The 22,563-nt window shown below is 38.3% G+C and overlaps 1 pseudogene; it reads left to right on the top strand.

Annotated features, from left to right (window-relative positions):
* Window positions 1–194: 194 nt before the first annotated feature.
* On the top strand, window positions 195–22,118 carry LOC127634120 (RNA-binding region-containing protein 3-like; annotated as a pseudogene).
* Window positions 22,119–22,563: the final 445 nt, after the last annotated feature.

The raw sequence follows: 22,563 nt of genomic DNA, 5'->3' as shown, positions 1-22,563 counted from the left end.
TTACTTTCAGTATTTAGCTCTCCTTTACTTTCTACAGCAACAAGTCTTTGTTTTGGCTCATTGAACTAGAATGAAAAGAGATGTGTTTTTTTTTTACCCTCCACTCACCTTAGAGGCCCAGACTCACTTTCAATCACTTAAGAGTGGATAGAGTTACTGATCATTTGACCTAATTTCTCTTTGTGTTTAGAATCATGTCTGACCTGGACAAGACCAAGGTTCAAACTAAGAAAAGAAAAAACCTCATCATACGACATCTAACCAGAGAAATCAACCAGGATGTGGAAGAGGATCTCCTTAAATATTTTGGTGCCTCTTCCATCAGAGTCCTTTCAGAGAAGGGCCCTTTAGTAAGTTGTAAGGTTTACTATTAAGAAAGTTGTAAATTGCTGTGGGTAAACTGTGCAGTGAACTGTGTATTTTCCTCTGCAGAAACATATGGCAATTGCAGCTTTTAGCAGTGAGACCTCAGCCTCTAAGGTAAGCTAAAATAACCATGCTGTTCACCTACAGGTGTTTGTGCTGATTTGGAAGTTCCATACTTTCTGTAATTCTGTAACCTCGATTTTTTGCTGAGGGACAAGTCGAAATTATTTTTGTGCTAATCAACATGCTACAAATGCTGTTAATATAGCTTAACTTGTTTTAAACCTGGAATATTCCTTTAAGATCAGGCTTTAACATCTGCTGGTACCTGGATGCTCTTACTTTTGTCCTTTAGGCACTAAGCATAGTTTATCAGTACTCATCAGTACTTTATCAATACTTGGTCACACGCTAGTGGTTGAGCTTGCAAGGGATCAAGATACTGTCACTGTATTTAAAGACCCAACCCTGTCTGACAGGTATATGGCAACATCAATAATAATAGACTTTCGGCTATCGCTGTAGCCACTCTTCCCTCTTCCCTCTTCCAGTATGAGCTGTCTAGACTTTGCTGTGATTGGCTACGCTGTCTAGACAAGGCTCTGATTGGCTAACTCCATTTCTATACTTGAACAGAAATCAAGCATAGCGTTAGTTCAGGCTTGTCATGTCAGTCAAGCTTGCAAACAGCTGATGCTCAGCTGATCATGTCATCTACCTATACAATTCAGTCTCCAGTCCTCCATTTATTCTCTTAGCTGGCTTTCCATTGCATGGATGCAAGCTACACTTAACACCCTCCTCAATCCCCAGCTGCACTTCTTGAATGACAGCATGTATTTAGTTATCTCAACATTTGTCCTGTTATTCTGTGCTTTGTGTAATTCCAGACTGACTATTAAATGTAAGTCTAGCTTCAATTTTCAACTTGTTCTTGATTTACCAACTTGTTATAATTGGAGTTTTACCAAGTGTATATCTAATCTATTCTAGGTTGGGTCATACACAGAGACTACCAGAGTACAAATTGAATGAAATCCCAGATGCAGTTTATTGTCCTTCTCTAATCCCAATCAATAATTACCAGAAGAAAAAAAGTGGTACACAATATGGGACTTTTAATTATAAAGAAGCCCAAACTATGTATGGGAATCCTATTTTGAAATATCTGCATTCCCAGTGGTGAATCTGATTCAAACTGCTAACCTGAGCTCCTGAGTTCAAACCCTGTTCTTTTCGGGCGATTCATGAAAAAGACCAGGTTCAAAAGTGTCATTTGTTCATGAATCTCTCGCGCTGGGTTTGTTGTTGCATGCGGTGCTGCGAGCTCGTCAGAAAAAGAACGGGTGAAAAGCGGCACAAGACACACTAGTGTGCACTCTAAAGATGCATTCAATAACTCATAAGATGATATCTGACGAAACCGCATACGAACACACACAACCCGACTGTTTCCAATGACGACCAGATTTAAAATTATTGTCGCAATCAATTATTTTTGGTCGCATTTGCAACCATTTTAGTCGCAGTCTTTAATTAATGCTACTATAACTACATTTTTGCAAACTTGTGTTTTACGTGCCACTTTCTATGTTTTGCTGTAGTTTCCTGGTGAAATGAACATGAGGAGCCACAACAATTGTGAGTTTTAGTCATGTGTACTATGGCTGTTTGACTTTTATAAACACATATGTTTCGCTCTATTACTCACACCCTGCTATGTTATGATATCAAAACACTATTACTCTAACACATCATTTGAAAAACAATACATTTTAATGCTAGTATTACAAACCCACCTACATTTACAAACTTATCCCAACATAATTAGCTTCCACTCTAGCTCACCTGATGGAGAGTTGGACTTTGGACTCTGAGACCCAGCCTAGAGCCCAGCCAAGGATGTTCAGAGTGAAAGTGAAATGAATGTGCCATAGAAGTGGCACAAAATGATGTGGTTGCTTCAGTAAATGTGCATTTCATGTCAGTTAGATTTAGGCATTGGCTAAGGTTAAGCATGTCTATTTTGTTTACTTCTCATTTATCTTTTAGGACACTATTTGTTAGGTTTAGGCTAAAGTTTTAGTTTTACTCATTAAAACATCCATCTAATATTTTCTCAATCCTCAATGTGTGTGACTTTCTTCAGCAGAACACAAATTAAGATTTTTAGAAGAATTTCTCAGCTGTTTTGTTCCATACTATGCATGTGAGTGGTTACCAAAATCTCATAAGTCAGCAACAGACTTAAACATTGATCAGTTTCTCACCCAAACCCATCATATCACTTCTGAAGATATGGATTTAACAACTGAAGTCATATGGATTACTTTTATGCTTCCTTAATGTGCTTTTTGTAGCATAACATTTTTGGCACCCATTCACTTGCATTGAAAAAACTAACAGAGCTGAGATATTCTTATAAAATCTTGGTTCGTGTTCAGCAGAAGAAAGTCTTACACATCTGGGTTGGCAAGAGGGTGAGTAAATTAGATAATTTTCATTTTTGGGTGAACTATAGCTTTATTAGAATCATTTCACTCACGTTTGGTGCCCCCCGCTGGAAATTTCACAGAGAAACTGCAGACAAATGTAATTTTGGTTTGCAAAAATGTTGCCATTGTCACATAAATTTCATTTGATCAGGCTGAAATTATCAATTGTACCACGTTAAACTGTGAGAAAGGTGAAAATTGTACAATGTAATATAAATATGCTGAATCTGTTCTGTTACCCCTGGGGAGTTTATTCGCTTCTCTCCTCGCACCATCCATTCAATGGATGAAGTATTCATGTTAGTTTTCATTTGATGGAAGTGATCCTGACTGAAGTGTTTATGGCTAGTTGAGATTCAAAAACCTTTTGGAACAACATTTTCCCAATTCTTCTATAATTGTTATTATTGGACTTCCTGTTTCTGACGGCACAGCATGCACGCATGCTGCACGAGAGTTTGTTTGTGGCCTGCTTAGCACTGCTTATTCTCATACATTCAACGTTATAGTCATCGTTCATATTTATATCCTTTGTCATTTTACCGCGTTTCAGATTCTTCCGCTTTTTCTCCCGTTTCATCTGCGTGTATTTTACCGGTTGCTGCTGACACCTAGCTAGAGTCTGTGTTTGTAGCCTTCAATCCTTAAACATCTGCCATTTTTAAGCACGCATCGGGTCTTCCCGTATTATTCTCTTATCGGGATTCAACTGCGCGCATATTCCACCTGTATCCGCGTTCTATTTTTATCGCGGTTAAACTGCGTGCATTTTTTCAGTGTGCACCCATTTTTTCTCCTCTGCGGTACACAGATTATTGCATCGATCTCAAAGCACCGCTTATCAAGAGCAACCACCACCAACAACAAACAATTTTGTGAGGGATTCAAATCAATCTCAAAACCCTCACTGCTCAGGAACAACGAACAATTTGCAGTAAGTCATGGCATCGGCTCATGTTATTTGTTCATGCATTGCATGTCACATGTTTAAAATAGCCTCCTCCGTCAGCAGTGAGGGATTCACTTGTGATAAATGTAAGGAATTAGTCAGGCTGACGGAGAAGGTTAATGAGTTCCAAACGCTAGTAAAGATCAGTGAGAAAGAGAAGCCGTTAGATACTGTTTCGGATGCGGGCAGAGAGCAACACACACGGTTCGGTTATAGAGCCCCTGCAGCAGGGCATTTGGGTGACGTCTCTGCGGCATACTCGTTCAGCAAAGAGACACCACTCTCCCGCTCCTGTTAGGGTTTCCAATAAATTCTCCCCATTCAGTGATACACCCACTGAGAATCATGCTGAAAGAGCCCTTGTTATCGGTGATTCTATTGTAAGGAACGTGGAAATAGAGACTCCAGCCACTATTGTTAATTGCATTTCGGGGGCCAGAGCATCTGACATCAAATCAAATTTACAAGTGCTGGCTAATGCTAAACGTAGATTTTCTAAAATTGTTATCCATGTCGGCACTAGTGATGTCCGGCTTCGCCAGTCGGAGATCACTAAAGATAATGTTAAAGAGGTGTGCAAATTTGCAAAAACGATGTCAGACACTGTAATATGCTCTGGTCCCCTCCCTGCTCGTCGTGGTGACGAGGTTTATAGTAGATTAGTGTCACTGAATGGCTGGATGTCTGAGTGGTGTCTGCAGAATAAAATAGGATTTATAGACAATTGGAAGAGTTTTTGGGGTAGACCTGACCTGCTAAAGAGAGACGGACTCCATCCCTCCAGGGAAGGTGCCGCTCTCCTCTCTAGTAATTTGGCTCATAGACTTAATAGTGATATTAATTGACTAAATGGGGCCCAGGTCAGGAAGCAGACAAACTGGTTAATCCGAACGTCTGCTAGCTGCCTTGAGATGTCACACAGGTCACATAAACTACAACACATAGAGACTGTATCACCTAGATATCTCATAGAGACTGTGTCTGTTCCACGAACTACGAAACACAATACCCTCAGTAAATCATTTAGAAAAAATTTGATTAAGGTCAAACTTGAACAAAACAAACAAATTAAAAATGTACATCATATAAAAATAGGGCTACTAAACATTAGATCTCTTTCTACCAAAGCACTAATTGTCAATGAAATTATTACAGCTCATAGATTGGATGCGCTCTGTTTGACTGAAACCTGGCTTAAACCGGATGAATATATTAGTTTAAATGAATCTACTCCCCCAGGTTATTGTTATAAACATGAGCCTCGTCTGAAGGGTCGAGGAGGAGGTGTTGCTACAATTTACAGTGAAGTTTGTGGTGTTACTCAGAGGACAGGATATAAATGTAAGTCTTTTGAACTAATAATGCTTAAGGTGACACCGTCAAATACAAATATAAATAAAAATTCTCTGTCGTCCTTTACCCTTGCTACAGTGTATAGATCACCCGGGCCTTATTCAGATTTCCTTAGTGAATTTGCAAATTTTTTATCAGATCTTGTAGTTACTGTAGATAGAGCCTTAATTGTTGGTGACTTCAACATTCACATAGATAATGAAAATGATACTTTGGGATTAGCATTTATCGATATTCTCAACTCTCTTGGAGTCAGACAAAATGTAACAGGACCAACTCATCACCATAATCATACGCTAGATTTAATTCTTTCATATGAAGTTGATGTTGATAATATAGAAATTCTGCAGCAGAGCGATGACATCTCGGATCATTACCTCGTCTCTTGCATACTGCAATCAGCTAATGTTACTCAATCTACACCACGCTATCGTTCAGGTAGAACTATTCTTTCGACCACTAAAGATAGCTTCACTAATACTCTTCCAGACCTATATCATATATTCAATAAACCCCAAAGCCCAGAAGAACTTGATGAAATAACAAAAAATTTAAATGCAGTCTTCTCTAGCACCCTTGATGTTGTCGCCCCACTTCGATTAAAGAAAATTAAAGAAATAAGCCCTGCACCATGGTACAATGATCACACTCATGCTCTCAAGAGAGCAGCTTGGAAAATGGAGCGCATGTGGAAAAATACAAAATTAGAAGTATTTCAGGGTGCATGGAAGGATAGTGTCTGTAGCTACAAACACGCACTCAAAGCTGCCAGGTCAGCATATTTTAGTAAACTCATAGAAAATAACCACAACAATCCTAGATATTTATTCAGTACTGTGGCTAAATTGGTTATGAATAAAGCCGAACCAGATATTACGTCACAGCTCAAGAACAATGACTTCATGAATTTCTTTACAGATAAAATTGAAATAATCAGAAATAAAATTGGAATTATGCAATCATCTGTCATAGCACCTCAGAAAACAGTGTCGAATAATTTCCCTCATGTGCAACTTCAATTCTTCGCTATCATAGGTCATGAAGAACTAACAAAACTTATCTAAACATCAAAATCCACAACTTGTTTGTTAGATCCTATACCAATTAAGCTCTTAAAAGAGGTATCTCCTGTAATATCAGAATCTCTTCTTAATATCATTAACTCCTCGCTATGCTTAGGACATGTCCCAAGAAACTTTAAAATGGCAATTATCAAACTGCTAATTAAGAAGCCACAACTTAATCCTGGAGAACTTGCTAATTATAGACCGATTTTCAAATCTCCCGTTTATGTCAGAAATACTAGAAAAGGTAGTATCCTCCCAAATATGTTCATTTCTACAGAGAAATAGTATATATGAAGAATTTCAATCAGGATTTAGGCCTCATCACAGTACAGAGACTGCACTTATCAGAGTTACAAATGACTTGCTCTTATCATCTGCATTTCTCTTCTAGTGCTTTTAGATCTTAGTGCTGCATTCAACACGATAGATCACGACATTCTCTTGAATAGGCTAGAGAATTATGTTCTCAAAACTAGCAGAGTGTATTAATGAAATAAAAGATTGGATGGCCAGAAATTTCTTTCTACTCAATTCTGACAAAACAGAGGTTCTAATTATTGGACCAAAAAATTCTAAAAATAAGCCACTAAAATATAATTTGACTCTAGATGTACTGTTACATCATCTTCAACAGCGAAGAACTTAGGTGTTTTATTTGATACCAAACTGTCCTTTGAAAATCAAATTACAAATGTTTGTAGAACAGCATTCTTCCACCTAAGAAATATTGCTAAATTAAGGCATATGCTCTCGGTTGCTGATGCCGAAAAAATAATTCATGCGTTCATGACCTCAAGACTAGATTATTGTAATGCATTACTGGGAGGATGTCCAGCAAGATCAATAAATAAACTTCAATTGGTTCAAAATGCAGCAGCCAGAGTGCTGACGAGAACCAAGAAATATGATCATATTTGCCCCATTTTATCATCGTTACATTGGCTACCTGTTAAATTCCGTATTGATTTTAAAATTCTGTTAACTACGTACAAAGCTTTGAATGGACTAGCTCTGCAGTACTTAAGTGATCTTCTACCACACTATATTCCATCACGTTCATTACGATCACAAAATTCTGGCCTATTAATAGTTCCTAGAATATCAAAATCCACTAAAGGAGGAAGATCCTTTTAATATTTGGCTCCTAAAGTATGGAATAGTCTCCCAAACACTGTTCGAGATGCAGACATACTCTCTCAGTTTAAGTCTAGACTAAAGACTCATCTATTTAGCCAGGCATACACCTAATTTATCCTCCAACCCACAATTAGGCAGCTTTAATTGGGTCCGCCGGAACCAGAAACCAGAAACATTGAGCATGATCTCTAACTCTGCAATAAATTAAATGGCATCTACGCTTACATCTTTTTATTTGTTTCCCTGTCTCAACCTCGGGACTCCTATCCTGAGGTCACCAGAACCGGCTGGATCCAGCACCATTCCTGCTTCATGTTGGACTCCACTGCTGCATGTCTCTGAGTGATGATGACTAAATGCAGCCGGTGCCAGCCAAACATCACTTCAATCTATTATGACGGACTTCAGAGGATGAAATGATGCCAACTCCAAACTGCATCACCTCAGTCTATTTATGGACTACGATCTTGAAATGAAATGCTTAGACTAACTATTGCCAACAAAAGCCTTCATCAGCCAATTAACAAGGACAATTGCATGTATGTGAACTTCTGCAATTAATGAAGATGGACTTCAAAGACTTTGGTCATTAATCTTACAGTTCAAACACTGTATGTTTAATCACTGACCCTTAACACTTAGTTTAATAATTTTAAACCATGATTTTACCTATACATAATTAATATTTACATTACATTCATAATGTTAGCCAGAGGGGAACTGGCCCCCACAGTGAGTCTGGTTTCTCCCAAGGTTATTTTTCTCCATTAATCAACATCTTATGGAGTTTTGTGTTCCTTGCCACAGTCGCCTACAGCTTGCTCACTGGGGTTATTAATACAATTATCATTTAATTATTTTTAAACACTATTAAAAATCGTACAACGATGATTAATCGACTTTATAGACATTACAGTTTTATCATCTGTTAATGCTGATATTCTGTAAAGCTGCTTTGAAACGATGTGTGTTGTGAAAGGCGCTATACAAATAAAATTGACTTGACTTGTTATCAATGCAGTTTTTATAATCTTAAACAGTATAATTTTATAGACTACTATGGAAAATTGTAAAGAACTGATGACCAGTCACAAGACCCAAGATATACACTTTTTCTTATACATTCATATACATTTTAACCGCAAGGATTGATTTTGATAAAAACTAAATTAACCACATTTATGTAATGTGTGTAATATGATTGTACACGCTTAACATTTTGTCTTAATGTTTTAGTTGTGCTGGTACCCAATTTGGAAAGTAAAAGAAGGATTAACAGCAACATAACATTCCTCTGGTGGACAACAGCATAGCTGCTAATCTGGGGTGGATGTGATGTGCATTTTCGATAAGCACATAGACTTACTAAACATGCGTGATCAATGACATTCCTAGTGTGTCACTGTGTTTATAATGTCACTGGAGATTTGAGACAGGCTAACACCCTCTGTTGGCATCCTGCACCTTGTGTCAGTAGTTCAGGCCCTGGTAAGAGAGAGAGGAAGTTGGAGAGAGTGGCTGTCACCATCCGTCTCATGTCCAATTATAGGCCCATGTCACTAAGTGTCTGTTCTGCAGGGACAGCCTGTCTGCTCTTGCCATGTGGTAGCACCAGGTGGCCTTTGATAAAGAGACCGTGGGCTAAGATATAATTTTGCACGAGGAGCCTGCACCTCACCTTCACTTAACGTGCAGAGCCGTGACACATTTTTATATATTTAATTCTGCTCGAAGCTGCTCGTGCACAAACCGCAGCCGCTTGATATGCGTGTTGTTCAGAAGCGTGATGCTTCGAATGAAGAACAGACCATTTAAGTGACAGAAAGTGCAATCAAATTAAACTTGCATTAGTTTTGACACTCAAAGCGTTCATCATGTAAGGGAAGTCAAAGCAACATACGGTGCATAATATGTTGAATCTTTATTTTATAGCGTCCGTGCCAGACTTAAATTAAGATCGGGCTGTTTTTCAGCCTTTTGACAATATTATAAGTGTATATATTTTGATATTTCTGTTTTTGTCCTGAAATGACTTAAAAGGGTGATTAAACTGGTAAACCATCTTTTGATCAGTTACTGTAGCCAATTAGATTCAAAATCTAGTTCAAAATGTTCAAGGCATGGTGTCCACACCATAAGGAATAAGGAAGAATTACTAATTTTCATTAATATGTACCAACATATAAACTAATACACAAAAATATGGAACCTATTTTACATTTGAAAATATGTGAATATATGAAAAAGACCACCCTCAGACTTCACTGAACATTTTTGGTTCATTTTAGTGACCATTTTAAAAATAACTTTCAAATGATGGTGCCAACAGATCAATTATGTGAAGCAGACAGGCTGAACTGATTCACAGAATTGAATCAAACTTACTACTGTTGCCATTTTGCTACTAAAGTTTAAATTTAGAGATGGTCCTAAAAATATCTCATCTTTCTCATTCTCATTAATGGCTAGAAATGACATAACTTGAATGAAATGTAATTATGAAGATATTGCACACCTGAAGAACTTCGGTGTATTTGGCTACTTTTTTTGGTACTTGTAGTGCAGTTAACTAGTTTTTACTAAACGGTAGCTGCTCTCCCATCCTTGAACACTGATGTGTTTTGCTGGCGTGGGCATTTCCGAAATGCTGCCAGATTTGTGAACCTCGCTCTTATGTTTATGCTTCGCCATTATTTTTGATGCATTTAGTCAGGGGTAGCATTTTTGGAAATGTTTGCTCCCTGTCTCCCCTCTCCGAGTCCAATGACTGGCACTGTTCCATGTTTGCTTTTTTTTTTTTTTCTCACACAGGTTGAAACTTCAAACAAATCCGATGCTGAAATATTTATACCCTCCTCCTTCAAGTGGAATTTTGACAAATATTACACACACACTTTTGAGTGTGCCCAAGTTCTACGTTCAAGTGAGTTGAGGCTTCAAAGATTCTTTTCTTATGTTTTTCTATTATTTTATTTATTAGCTCACATTGAGAATGTGTAAACATGCATATCAGTATGCTTAACTCTTAGGTATCAGTATCTCTCTCTTTTTCTCTTAATTGTTTGCTTGCATGATACTAAAGTCAGTGTTTTGTTTAGTTCATCTCAGGTAAAATAAGTAAAAATATGTTATAAAAACAGATTTTGCTCTTAGAATGACACTAATGTGATTTTTGAATCAAGTCCAGACTCTAAACATCAAACCACAGTATTTGGATGGAATTATTATGATGGTATTAATATGATGATCATGTGGGAGGGATTGAGGGCTGTATTTATCATTTTCCCTTAAGCTAGGATAGTGCACTGTTTTTAAAAACGCCATAGGGAGGATGTAATTCACTAGTCTGCCTTTTGGTGGCATTAGACTTCTGTCAGATAGGCTGGTGGTGTCTGTGCTGCTGAATGGTATTAAATCTGCTCAAAGCTCAGTTCTAACACCATCAGTGAGGCTTTAAATGATCATAATATATTCCCACACAGCAATCTGGGTTACATATGGAGCCAGGGTCACAATTAATGTTTGTGTCTGAGGAATACGCAGGAGCAGGTGTATGGGAACAACACATATACATACACACACAATCAAGTAATCTGAATCTTTTCTCCACATTCCTCCACAGGATCGTCACTTGAATAAGATGAACCTGCTCAGCCTGTTTGTCCCAGTGATGGCTCCTTCCCCAATGGTATGTGGGATCATACAGTTTTGCAAATGTTTACTTTTTGAATGTCATTGCATTGAGATTTCAGCAGGGCTCACTTCAAGCAACTCGGAACAGAATCAGCATGTCTAAAGAATCACTGCAATTTGTGACGAATGTGTAATGTGAATCACATCGGCTGATTTAAAAGTGAATTAAAAGCTTTTTAGCGAGCCCTGTCTATATAAGTGGTCTGCTTATATTGATGAGCTATAAAGTTGTGCAATGGAGGGTTGGGTCCACTGAGAGGGAGTAACACAATCATCTGCAACGTTTCAGTTGAGATGCTCTGAGGCCCTCTGCCGCCCTTGCCCCCACTAACCCCCCTCCACTCCCAGAGCAGGAGGAGGGGGCGATGGGCAGTGTGGAAGAATCTGAATATGAGAGTGGAGATGATGAGGACAAAGAATGTTAGCTGATTTGCACCCTTCTGTTTTATTTACAATTTTTTTTTTTAAGAATATTCCAGGTTCAAGACAAGATAAGCTCAGTTGACATATTGTTTATGTCTTGTGGCTATACTTTTGAAACAGTAAATAAATACATTTTTCGTGATTATAAAAATTATGAAACAAATTCTGTCGATTGAGCTTAACTTGTATTGCACCCGGCATATTCCTTTCATAACTTTTTAAGGAAACCATCACTATTACTATTGTTCATACTAGGGGGTAGGTTTTGTTTAAGTCCTTAACAATGAGTATTAAGGGGTCCTGGGTAGCTCAGCGAGCATTGACGCTGACTACCACCCCTAGAGTCACGAATTCAAATCCAAGGCATGCTAAGTGACTCCAGCCAGGTCTCCTAAGCAACTAACCAAATTGGCCCGGTTGCTAGGTAGGGTAGAGTCACATGGGGTAACCTCCTTGTTGTAGCTATAATGTGTGGTTCTCTCGATGGGGTGCATGGTGAGTTGTGCGTGGATGCCGCGGAGAATAGCGTGGGCCTCCACACGTGCTACGTCTCCGTGGTAACGTGCTCAACAAGCCACGTCATAAAATGTGCAGATTGACTATCTCAGACGTGGAGGCAACTTTTGATTTGTCCTCCGCCACCCAGATTGTGACGAGTCACTTTGCCACCATGAGAACTTAGAGCTTGATTGGGTATTAGGCATTCCAAAATGGGGAGAAAAGGGGAGGAAAAAAAACAATGAGTATTTCACTTGTGTAATTTCTGCACTGTTTGTAACCATGTGTCATGTTGAAGAGGGGTTTACCTAGCAGTTGCACTTTGGATAAATGCTTTTCACTTGGGTTATGATACACCGGACAAAAAATTCCATAGACTCACTTTGAAGAAGGGATCACTTGAGCCATATGTAGAGACCAAGATAACATAGAAATGAATCAATAGCCAGAAAGTAACCACTTAACAACTCCCTAGCAACAACATAGCAACAATCTGGCAACCACCCTGCAGATCCCAATATTGTGGTGGTAATTTTTGCACAGGCAAGCACCACTAAACATTTTTTTCAAAAAAATTAAGTTTAGATGATGCTTTCGTCCAAAGTGACTTACAATACAGAGCCAGTTGCCCTGAAGTAACATGGGGTTAAGTATCTTGGTCAAGAATGCAATGGAATAGTTTATGTTTCAGACCTTGCCGAGTTTAAACTTACAATGTTTTTGTCACTAGCCTAGATCTTTACCCAATATTCCACATCATCCCCATGATATTACTGTTATATTAGTATTGCAGACAGACCATCACTAACAAATACTTTGGGTAAGAGTGTCTGCTAAATGCCTGAAATGTAAATGCAATGTCTTTTTCAAAATCTAAAAATAGCATATCAGTGGTTATACTGTATTTTGTAACTGTGGAAGCACCACCAGTATTGACACATTTTCTCATTGACAGATTGTTTGTCTCAGTATGGCAGCAGCTGAAGGCTGTAAAGCATTCAAGTATTCTGTGTGTCTTTTTCATTCCAGTGTTTTTCCTTCCGTTCAAAAGCCATACATGTTTAATAGCTTCTCACTTCTTCTGTCTATTTTCCACAAAGGATGATCAGACTGATGGGCCTTGTTAACCAGCCATGCAAAAGACCGCTGAGAGCAAAGACTTCTAAGGAGAAAGAAACCTAAACTAAAGGATCTCCTGTTTATTCCCAACCCAGACTCCCTCAGGTAAAGACTCTCAGCTCTCTTTCAATCAACTAGAGGCTTCTTTATCTTTAAATTAAATTAAACTGCGCCTTACACTTTCAAAGACTACCCTTTGTCTACCTGAGACAGACATACAGTTCTGATGTCTAAAATATACAAAGAGATTTGTTGATACAATTTATGGCCCAAAGAATGTGGGTACCGTCTTCAGATAATTGATTCTGACCATTTCAACTACACGCATTACTAACAGGCGCCTTAAATCAAGCATAAAGCCATGCAAACTGCTTGGGCAAACAGGTTTAGTATAATGGGGTGTACAAAACAATGTACAAAGTGAGGTTCATAAAAAAATGGTTTACTAAGTCTTCTATGAAAGAACTTGACTGGCCTGCACAAAACCCAGACCTGAACACCGTTGAACACTTATGGGATGAACTGGAATGCCAGTTCCCATCAGCCCACATCAGTACCTGACATAACTGATGCTCTTGTGTCTAATTGGGAGCAAATCCCCACAGCCATATTCCAACTTCTAGTGGAAAATCTTCTCAGAAGAGTAACAGCTCGAGGACCATCTCCCTAATTATGCCAATGGTTAAAAAAGAAATTTTTTTTAAACACATACAGGTGTGGTATTCAGGTGTCTAGCTTGGTATTTAGCTTGATGTTGAAAACGATTCAGGGTTATTGGAGATTTACTCACACTCATCCCATCCCAGATGTGTATGACTTTTTTCTTCTGCAGAACACAATTTAAGATTAAGTGTATATTTCAGATCAGTAATTGCATACAATGTACGTGAAATGGTGACCAGATCTTTTAAAATCCAAAAATGACAAAAGCTGCATAAAAGTAATCCATAAGACTGCATTGGTTAAATTGATATCTTTAGAAGTTATATGACAAGTGTGGTGAGATACATATACATTTTTTAAATTTTTTACTACACACCTCCATTTTCACTTTCATATTCTGAAAGTAAAAAGTAAAGGTAGAGATTTATAGTAAAAAAATATTTTAAATAATGATCTATTTCTCACCCACAGCGATTGCGTCTCTTCAAATGACATATATTATACCACTGGAGTCATATGGATTACTTTTATGCTGCTTTTGTGTGCTTTTTGAGTTTTTAATTTTTGGGTGAACTATTCCTCTAATTCTTTAACTGATATCATTTAAATAAGCAAACCATTGTTCAATTTCATTCTTTTTTTTTTTTTTTTAACAAAAAATGTATTTGTTTTAGTTTTATGTTAACAATAATAACACTTAAACGTTAATAACACGTAATACTTTATATCTATCAGTGTGTCAGGCCCAGTTCTGCAGCCAGAGGACGTATTCAAGCCATTTGAGAAAGATTGAGTTCCATCTATCGGCTGAGGTGGTCGCTATTCTCGAGTGGCTTGGAGAGAATCAGGAGCCACAATCCACAGATGTGACTGAAGGTAAGACTGTGTCTTCAATTCCCCCTGCTACTCGAGCCCCCGAGTTCACTCAGCCATCCTGAACGGACCTGCTCACTTAACACAGCAATTAGCCCTGAGAATAGTGACTCAGCTGGAGAGAAGATTTAATGTATCGGGCTGTCAGCAAACCAAGCTGCTCTCGCTGTGAGATTCCGAGACCCTCACCTGAGTCAGGATAACCCTGTAAGTTTATTTGGGAATCAGAGGTGCGACTGTCAAGCAAAAAAAAAAAACAGAGCTAACACTTATTCGATGTGTGTTCAGTTATTGAGGAAATAGTTCACAGAAAATGTTGTTATTTAATCACCCTTCTAAAGTGTTATTTCTCTGTGCAACACAACAGTTAGAACCGTTGTGCAACACTTACCATACAATGACACTGCATAGTCACCAGGGGCTGTCAAGCTCCAAAAACACCTTAAAAGCACCATAAAAGTGACTCGTGTACTGTATATTACTGTATTCAGTATAAACCATACAATAGCTTTGTGTGAGGGACAAACTGAAATTTAAGTCATTATTCACTGACCTATCTCCGCTGAAGCTTGTGTCTAGCTCATATCTGCATTCATTTAGAAAAATGGTGTGCGTCATTGATGCCATAATGGCATTGGTTTTCACATCTGTAATAATTGAATGAGATGCACCATTTTTTTTTTAATTCTGGATGCAAATTCTTGGTATAGTAAGAGCAATAAAAAGTGTAACAATTCTTCAAAAAAAATCTACCTTTGCATTCTGCTGAAAAAAGTAATAGCATACAGGTTTGATAATGCCAAAAAAGTGTCATACTTTTGAGCTCAAATTGAGATCCCCACTCTGTTGTTTACCTTATCTGTTTGTTTTTCCATTAAAAAACTGAGATGAAAATGCTTTCAAAAACAAACAGCTTTCTGAACTCTCTAAATAAAAAGCTGAAGGCAGGTTGTTCATTTCATTATCCTTGCTTTCAACTGATAAACAATACGTTTAAATGATGAGGCGAGACATGCCAAAGGAATCCACTTCTTGAAGGGGAAGTTATCAGCACTGACTTGCTGCTCTAGTACACATTCGACACTAGATCTGTCAGACAAGTTTCCAGAGGATTTGTGTAGCCTCGCTGCTTCCCATAATTCCTTAGATGTGTTTGGTTACGGCTTACTGCCAACTGCCAGGTGACATCTCCACCTGTGCCATGAAAGAGCCTGAAAGGAACCCCATGGACCCCACTCAAACATGCTGGCGTTACCATAAGAGATTAAAGGAATGGTTTACTCGAAAATGAATGTTCTGTCATCATTTACTCACCCTCAAGTCATTCTAAACCCATATGACTTACTTTCTTCTGTAGAACACAAAAGGAGAACATTTGAAGACTAGTTTCCATGCTCTTTTACAGGAAATTACTATGAATGCAGCTTTCAAACTTCGAAAAAGATGGAAAAGTACCATAAAAGTATCATAAAAGTGGTCCACATTATTTGTGTGCTATATTCCAAGACTTTCGAAGCCATACAATAGTTTGTATGAGAAACAGACTCAAATTTAAGTCATTATTCACTGATAAGCTTATCTCTTAAGGCTTGGACTATAGTACATGAGTTTTATAGACCACATTTATGGTGCTGTTCCATCCTTCTTTGAAGCTTGAAAGCTGTATGGAAATATTTTATAGAAAAAAGTGACCAAACCAGTCTTTTGTTTTTGTTTTTTTTTATCACCGTTAATACAGTCAGGTCCATAAATATTGGGACATCGACACAATTCTAATCTTTTTGGCTCTATACACCACCACAATGGATTTGAAATGAAACGAACAAGATGTGCTTTAACTGCAGACTTTCAGCTTTAATTTGAGGGTATTTACATCCAAATCAGGTGAACGGCGTATGAATTGCCTCCCATTTTTTAAGGGACCAAAAGTAATGGGACAATTGGCTGCTCAGCTGTTCCATGGCCAGGTGTGTGTTATTCCCTCATTATCCCATTTACAAGGAGCAGATAAAAGGTCCAGAGTTCATTTCAAGTGTGCTATTTGTATTTGGAATCTGTTGCTGTCAACTCTCAATATGAGATCCAAAGAGCTGTCACTATCAGTGAAGCAAGCCATCATTAGGCTGAAAAATCAAAACAAACCCATCAGAGAGATAGCAAAAACATTAGGTGTGGCCAAATCAACTGTTTGGAACATTCTTAAAAAGAAGAACGCACCGGTGAGCTCAGCAACACCAAAAGACCCAGAAGACCACGGAAAACAATTGTGGTGGATGACCGAAGAATTCTTTCCCTGGTGAAGAAAACACCCTTCACAACAGTTGGCCAGATCAAGAACACTCTCCAGGAGGTAGGTGTACGTGTGTCAAAGTCAACAATCAAGAGAAGACTTCACCAGAGTGAATACAGAGGGTTCACCACAAGATGTAAACCATTGGTGAGCCTCAAAAACAGGAAGGCCAGATTAGAGTTTGCCAAACAACATCTAAAAAAGCCTTCACAGTTCTGGAACAACATCCTATGGACAGATGAGACAAAGATCAACTTGTACCAGAGTGATGGGAAGAGAAGAGTATGGAGAAGGAAAGGATCTGCTCATGATCCAAAGCATACCACCTCATCAGTGAAGCATGGTGGTGGTAGTGTCATGGCGTGGGCATGTATGGCTGCCAGTGGAACTGGTTCTCTTGTATTTATTGATGATGTGACTGCTGACAAAAGCAGCAGGATGAATTCTGAAGTGTTTCGGGCAATATTATCTGCTCATATTCAGCCAAATGCTTCAGAACTCATTGGACGGCGCTTCACAGTACAGATGGACAATGACCCGAAGCATACTGCGAAAGCAACCAAAGGGTTTTTTAAGGGAAAGAAGTGGAATGTTATGCAATGGCCAAGTCAATCACCTGACCTGAATCCGATTGAGCATGCATTTCACTTGCTGAAGACAAAACTGAAGGGAACTGAAGACAGTTGCAGTAGAGGCCTGGCAGAGCATCACCAGGGATGAAACCCAGCGTCTGGTGATGTCTATGCGTTCCAGACTTCAGGCTGTAATTGACTGCAAAGGATTTGCAACCAAGTATTAAAAAGTGAAAGTTTGATTTATGATTGTTAATCTGTCCCATTACTTTTGGTCCCTTAAAAAGTGGGAGGCACATATACAAACTGTTGTAATTCCTACACCGTTCACCTGATTTGGATGTAAATACCCTCAAATTAAAGCTGAAAGTCTGCAGTTAAAGCACATCTTGTTCGCTTCATTTTAAATCCATTGTGGTGGTGTATAGAGCCAAAAAGATTAGAATTGTGTCGATGTCCCAATATTTATGGACCTGACTGTATACTGTAAAAATAATGATGACATAATTTTACATTTTGGGTGAACTATCCCTTTAATACACTTGACAGATTTTTTTTTTTCACAGACATGGATTTTCTATTTAATAATAATTTATGTAATTTTGGTTTGGAATGGAATTAATCCCGCATTCATTTGCTAAAACAATCCGCTGCTTAGCACTGATAATTACAGCGTTGGTTTTAAAGTCTTTTTTCTTTTTTTAATTGAGCACCATGGTAGTTTGAATCATGTTCTAATTGTGTTTCTGCGACTTATTCCTAGACATGGAAAAGATGGAGGCTTCCACTCAGGATGCTCCAGAAGGATTTGGAAAAATCTACTCTCATGCTCAGCTTCCCAGACAGGAGGAAGACAAGGAGGAAGATGAGGACATTCCCTCAGATTTCATCTTTAGAATAGAGCTACAAAGTGGCAGACTCCCACAGATGGTGAAAGACTCTCAAATCGTGCATGCAAACACTCAATTTTCTTCTTTGTAGGAGTGCATCGCACATCAGATTTAATAGAGTAGCTCTACTAATGTTTGCCTTTGAGTAGTCGCAAGCATACTGTTGATCTTTAAAGAAATTACTATTTAATACAAGGCAGTCGTCATTCGACTGTTTGCATTTTTCAGATGTTTTCTATGATTACATACAATATTTATTTTAGGTCATTGCTTTCGGGTCGTAGTTTTGAGTACTTGATTAGTCTCTCAAAACAGACTTTTTTTTTCTTTCGTTTTTACATTTTCTTTAACGTGTACTTATAAAAAAAAAAGAAATGTATTTTAAGACCTTCCTTCTAACTCACTGCCTCTATGCTTTGACATCATGGGAAAATCAAAAAAATCAGTCAAGACCTCAGAAAATGATTTGTGGACCTCCACAAGTCTGGTTCATCCTTGGGAGCAATTTCCAAATGGCTGAAGGTACCACGCTCATCTGTACAAACTATAGTACACAAGTATAAACACCATGGGACCACACAGCCATCATACCGCTCAGGAAGGAGACACATTCTGTCGTCTAGAGAAGAATGTAGTTTGGTGCAAAAAGTGAAAATCAATCCCAGAACAACAGCAAGGACTTTGTGAAGATGCTGGAGGAAGCAGGTAGAGAAGTATCTATATCCACAGTAAAACGAGTCCTATATCAACATACCCTGAAAGGCTGCAACAGCAAGGAAGAAACCACTGCTCCAAAACCACCATAAAAAATTCATACTACAGTTTGCAAGTGCACATGGGGACAAAGATCTTCATTTTTGGAGAAATGACTTCTAGTCTAATGAAACAAAAAAAATTATGTTTGGCCATAATGACCATCGTTATTTTCGGAGGAAAAAGGGTGAGGCTTGCAAGCTGAAGAAGGCTGTGAACACCATCCAAACCGTGAAGCATGGGGGTGGCAGCATCATGTTGTGGAGGTGCTTTGTTGCAGGAGGGACTGGTGCACTTCACAATATAGATGGCATCATGAGGAAGGAAAATTATGTGGATATATTGAAGCAACATCTCAAGACATCAGCCAGGAAGTTAAAGCTCGGTCAGAAATGGGTCTTCCAAATGAACAGTGATCCCAAGCATACCTTCAAAGTTGTGGCAAAATGGCTTAAGGACAACAAAGTCAAGGTATTGAAGTGGCCATCACAAAGCCCTGACCTCAATCTGATTGAAAATTTGTGGGCAGAACTGAAAAGCATCTGCGAGCATGGAGGAAAACCAACCTGATTCAGTTACACCAGTTCTGTCAGGAGGAATGGGTCAAATTTCCAGCAACTTGTTGTGAGACGCTTGTGGATGGCTACCCAAAATATTTGACCCAAGTTAAACAATTTAAAGGCAACGATACAAAATGCTAACAAAGTGTATGCAAGCATCTGACCCACTGGGAATGTGATGAAAGAACTAAAAGCTGAAATAAATAATTCTTTTACTATTATTCTGACATTTCACATTCTTAAAATAGTGATCCTAACTGACCTAAGACAGGGAATGTTTTCTATGATTAAATGTCAGGAAGTGTGAAATTGTGAGTTTAAATGTGTTTGGCTAAGGTATATGTAAACTTCTGACTTCAACTGTATTACAAAGCAAATTGACGAAAATGTACCTGCCTTATTAAACTATGACTGTCTATCTGTCTTTCAATGCAATTGAATGATATCAGCTAAGATGTACACAATAATTATTTAAATGAATGCTTACTTTACACAACATTCACTCAAAATTTAAAAAGAAAAGGAAAAATACATTTGAAAACAGTGACCTTTGGGTGGCTGTCAGTTTATTTTGAAACTGATACAGCCTAGGGAGGCCTGGGTAGCTCAGCGAGTATTGACGCTGACTACCACCCCTGGAGTCACTCAGCACAAATCCAGGGCGTGCTGAGTGACTCCAGCCAGGTCTCCTAAGCAACCAAATTGGCCCTGTTGCTAGGGAGGGTGGAGGCACATGGGGTAACTTCCTCGTGGTCGCTATAATGTGTGGTTCCTGCTCTCGGTGGGGCACATGGTGAGTTGTGCGTGGATGCTGCTGAAAATAGCATGGGCCACCAAATGCACTACGTTTCTGTTGTAATGCGCTTAACAAGCCACATGATAAGATGTGTGGATTGACGATCTCAGACGTGGAGGCAACGGAGATCCGTCCTCCGCCACCTGGATTGAGGCGAGTCACTATGGCACCACAAGGATTTAGAGCGCATTGGGAATTGGGCAATCCAAATTGGGGAGAAAAGGGGAGGAAAAAAATTGCATTTCATATGATTATGTAATATTTGCTTCACCGTCTGGCTTAGAATAGAGTATTTCTTAATTTAGTCCAACTACATAACCCTACTCAATCTTTTATACAGGATCTGAAATGTATCTACAGATCCTGTGTAAAATCGACATCTCCTTAGAGGAGGAAAGAAACATGTAAGCACCTTCTCGTGCCTCAGGCCCTTGTCTGGGGCCTCAACTCCGGCAAACAAAATCAAAGCCAATGAAAAGCAAACACCACTCCAATGTTTCTTAGGAGTGCTGAATAAAGGAGAGAACTTCATGAACATGTGCTGATGTTTAAATGTATTTGGTACTGACAGGTTTGATATTGTTTTGATGAGAGAGGGGAGGATGAAAGGTCAGGCCTTCATTGGGCTCCCGAGTGAGAGAAGTGCAGAGAAAGCCTTGAAGGAAACCAATGAATTCATACTCAACGACAAACCTCTTGTGGTGGTATCCTTGGCTTGTTTTTAGCATTAGCTCGCTGGTAGACTTTTACATTTATACAGTGGTGGCCAAAAACATTGGCACCCTTGGTAAATATGAGCAAAGAAGGGTGTTAAAAAAAAAACTGCATTGTTTATCCTTTTGATCTTTCAATTAAAAAAATTACAAAAATATAACTTTTAATTGAAGTAAAATGATTAAAAGGGGAAATATCTCATTATTAAATAAATATGTTTTTCTCCAAAACACATTGGCCACAATTATTGGAACCCCTAGAAATTATTTTGAGTAAAATATATCTGAAGTATATTCCCATTCATACAGAATTAAAAATTTTTTAGTGCACCTGGGTGACAGGAACATTATATTGTTCAGCCAGGACTTCCTGTTTCACAGGATTATACATATGAGATAACACACAGTCCACATTCTCTTAATCATCAATCACAGTGGGTAAGACCAAAGAATATAGTTCTAATGTGCGGCAAAAGATTGTTGAGCTTCACAAAAAAATCCCCATTTCACTGACCACAAAATCAAGGTTCTGCCAAGGCCATCCCAGTCCCCTGACCTGAACCCCATAGAAAACATGTGGGGTGAACAGAAGAGGAGAGTCCACCAACATGGACCTCTGAATTTGACTTCAATTAATGATTTTTTTTATTTTTGTTTATGAAAGATCAAAAGGATAAACTTTGCTTGAATTTTCCAAGGGTGCTAATATTTTTGGCCACAACTGTATAAATGTAAAAGCTTTACTTTAGACAAATCAAAGCTCTTTTTAGTCCATGTTGTAGGTTTGTAAGGTAGTTGTCTGTATTTTTATCACTTCTGAGCCTTAAATCAAACTCCAGCAATTTGCCCATTCTGCAAAACCTAAACAGGATTCTGCCGATCCAAAGAAAGGAGGAAAGAAACACTAAACTGGTAGATAAAATGATACATTTTATGCCAGTATTTCACATACTTTTTTATTGTATTGTATATTTATGCTGTTTGAGTTGTACTGATCATGTATTGAAATCTAATCCCTTGCTCTTGTTCCAGTAAAAATGTACCTCTGATTTCTATTTAAGATGATGTTGCATCATATTACCTCAGTCATGAGCCTACAGGAACACTTCATATCCTTTAAAATATCCTTAAAATAGTTATTTTCACATGGTCATCTTATAACTCCAAACTTTGTGTGTAAATTTACATTACAAATCTATGACCAATTGATATGTTAGATGATATGGAAATCTATGACCAATAGATGATATGGTGAACAGAACTGCTTCAAAATGTCAAGCAATATTTTTCTGCTTTACCACAGTCCTTTAACATAAAATAGATTTATTTTCACACATATCTTGTTATTGTTAT

Source organism: Xyrauchen texanus, chromosome 41, assembly GCF_025860055.1.
Source record: "Xyrauchen texanus isolate HMW12.3.18 chromosome 41, RBS_HiC_50CHRs, whole genome shotgun sequence".
NCBI lineage: Eukaryota > Metazoa > Chordata > Actinopteri > Cypriniformes > Catostomidae > Xyrauchen > Xyrauchen texanus.
Note: the sequence above shows the minus strand (reverse complement) of the source record. Positions and strands in the feature narration are given on the sequence as shown.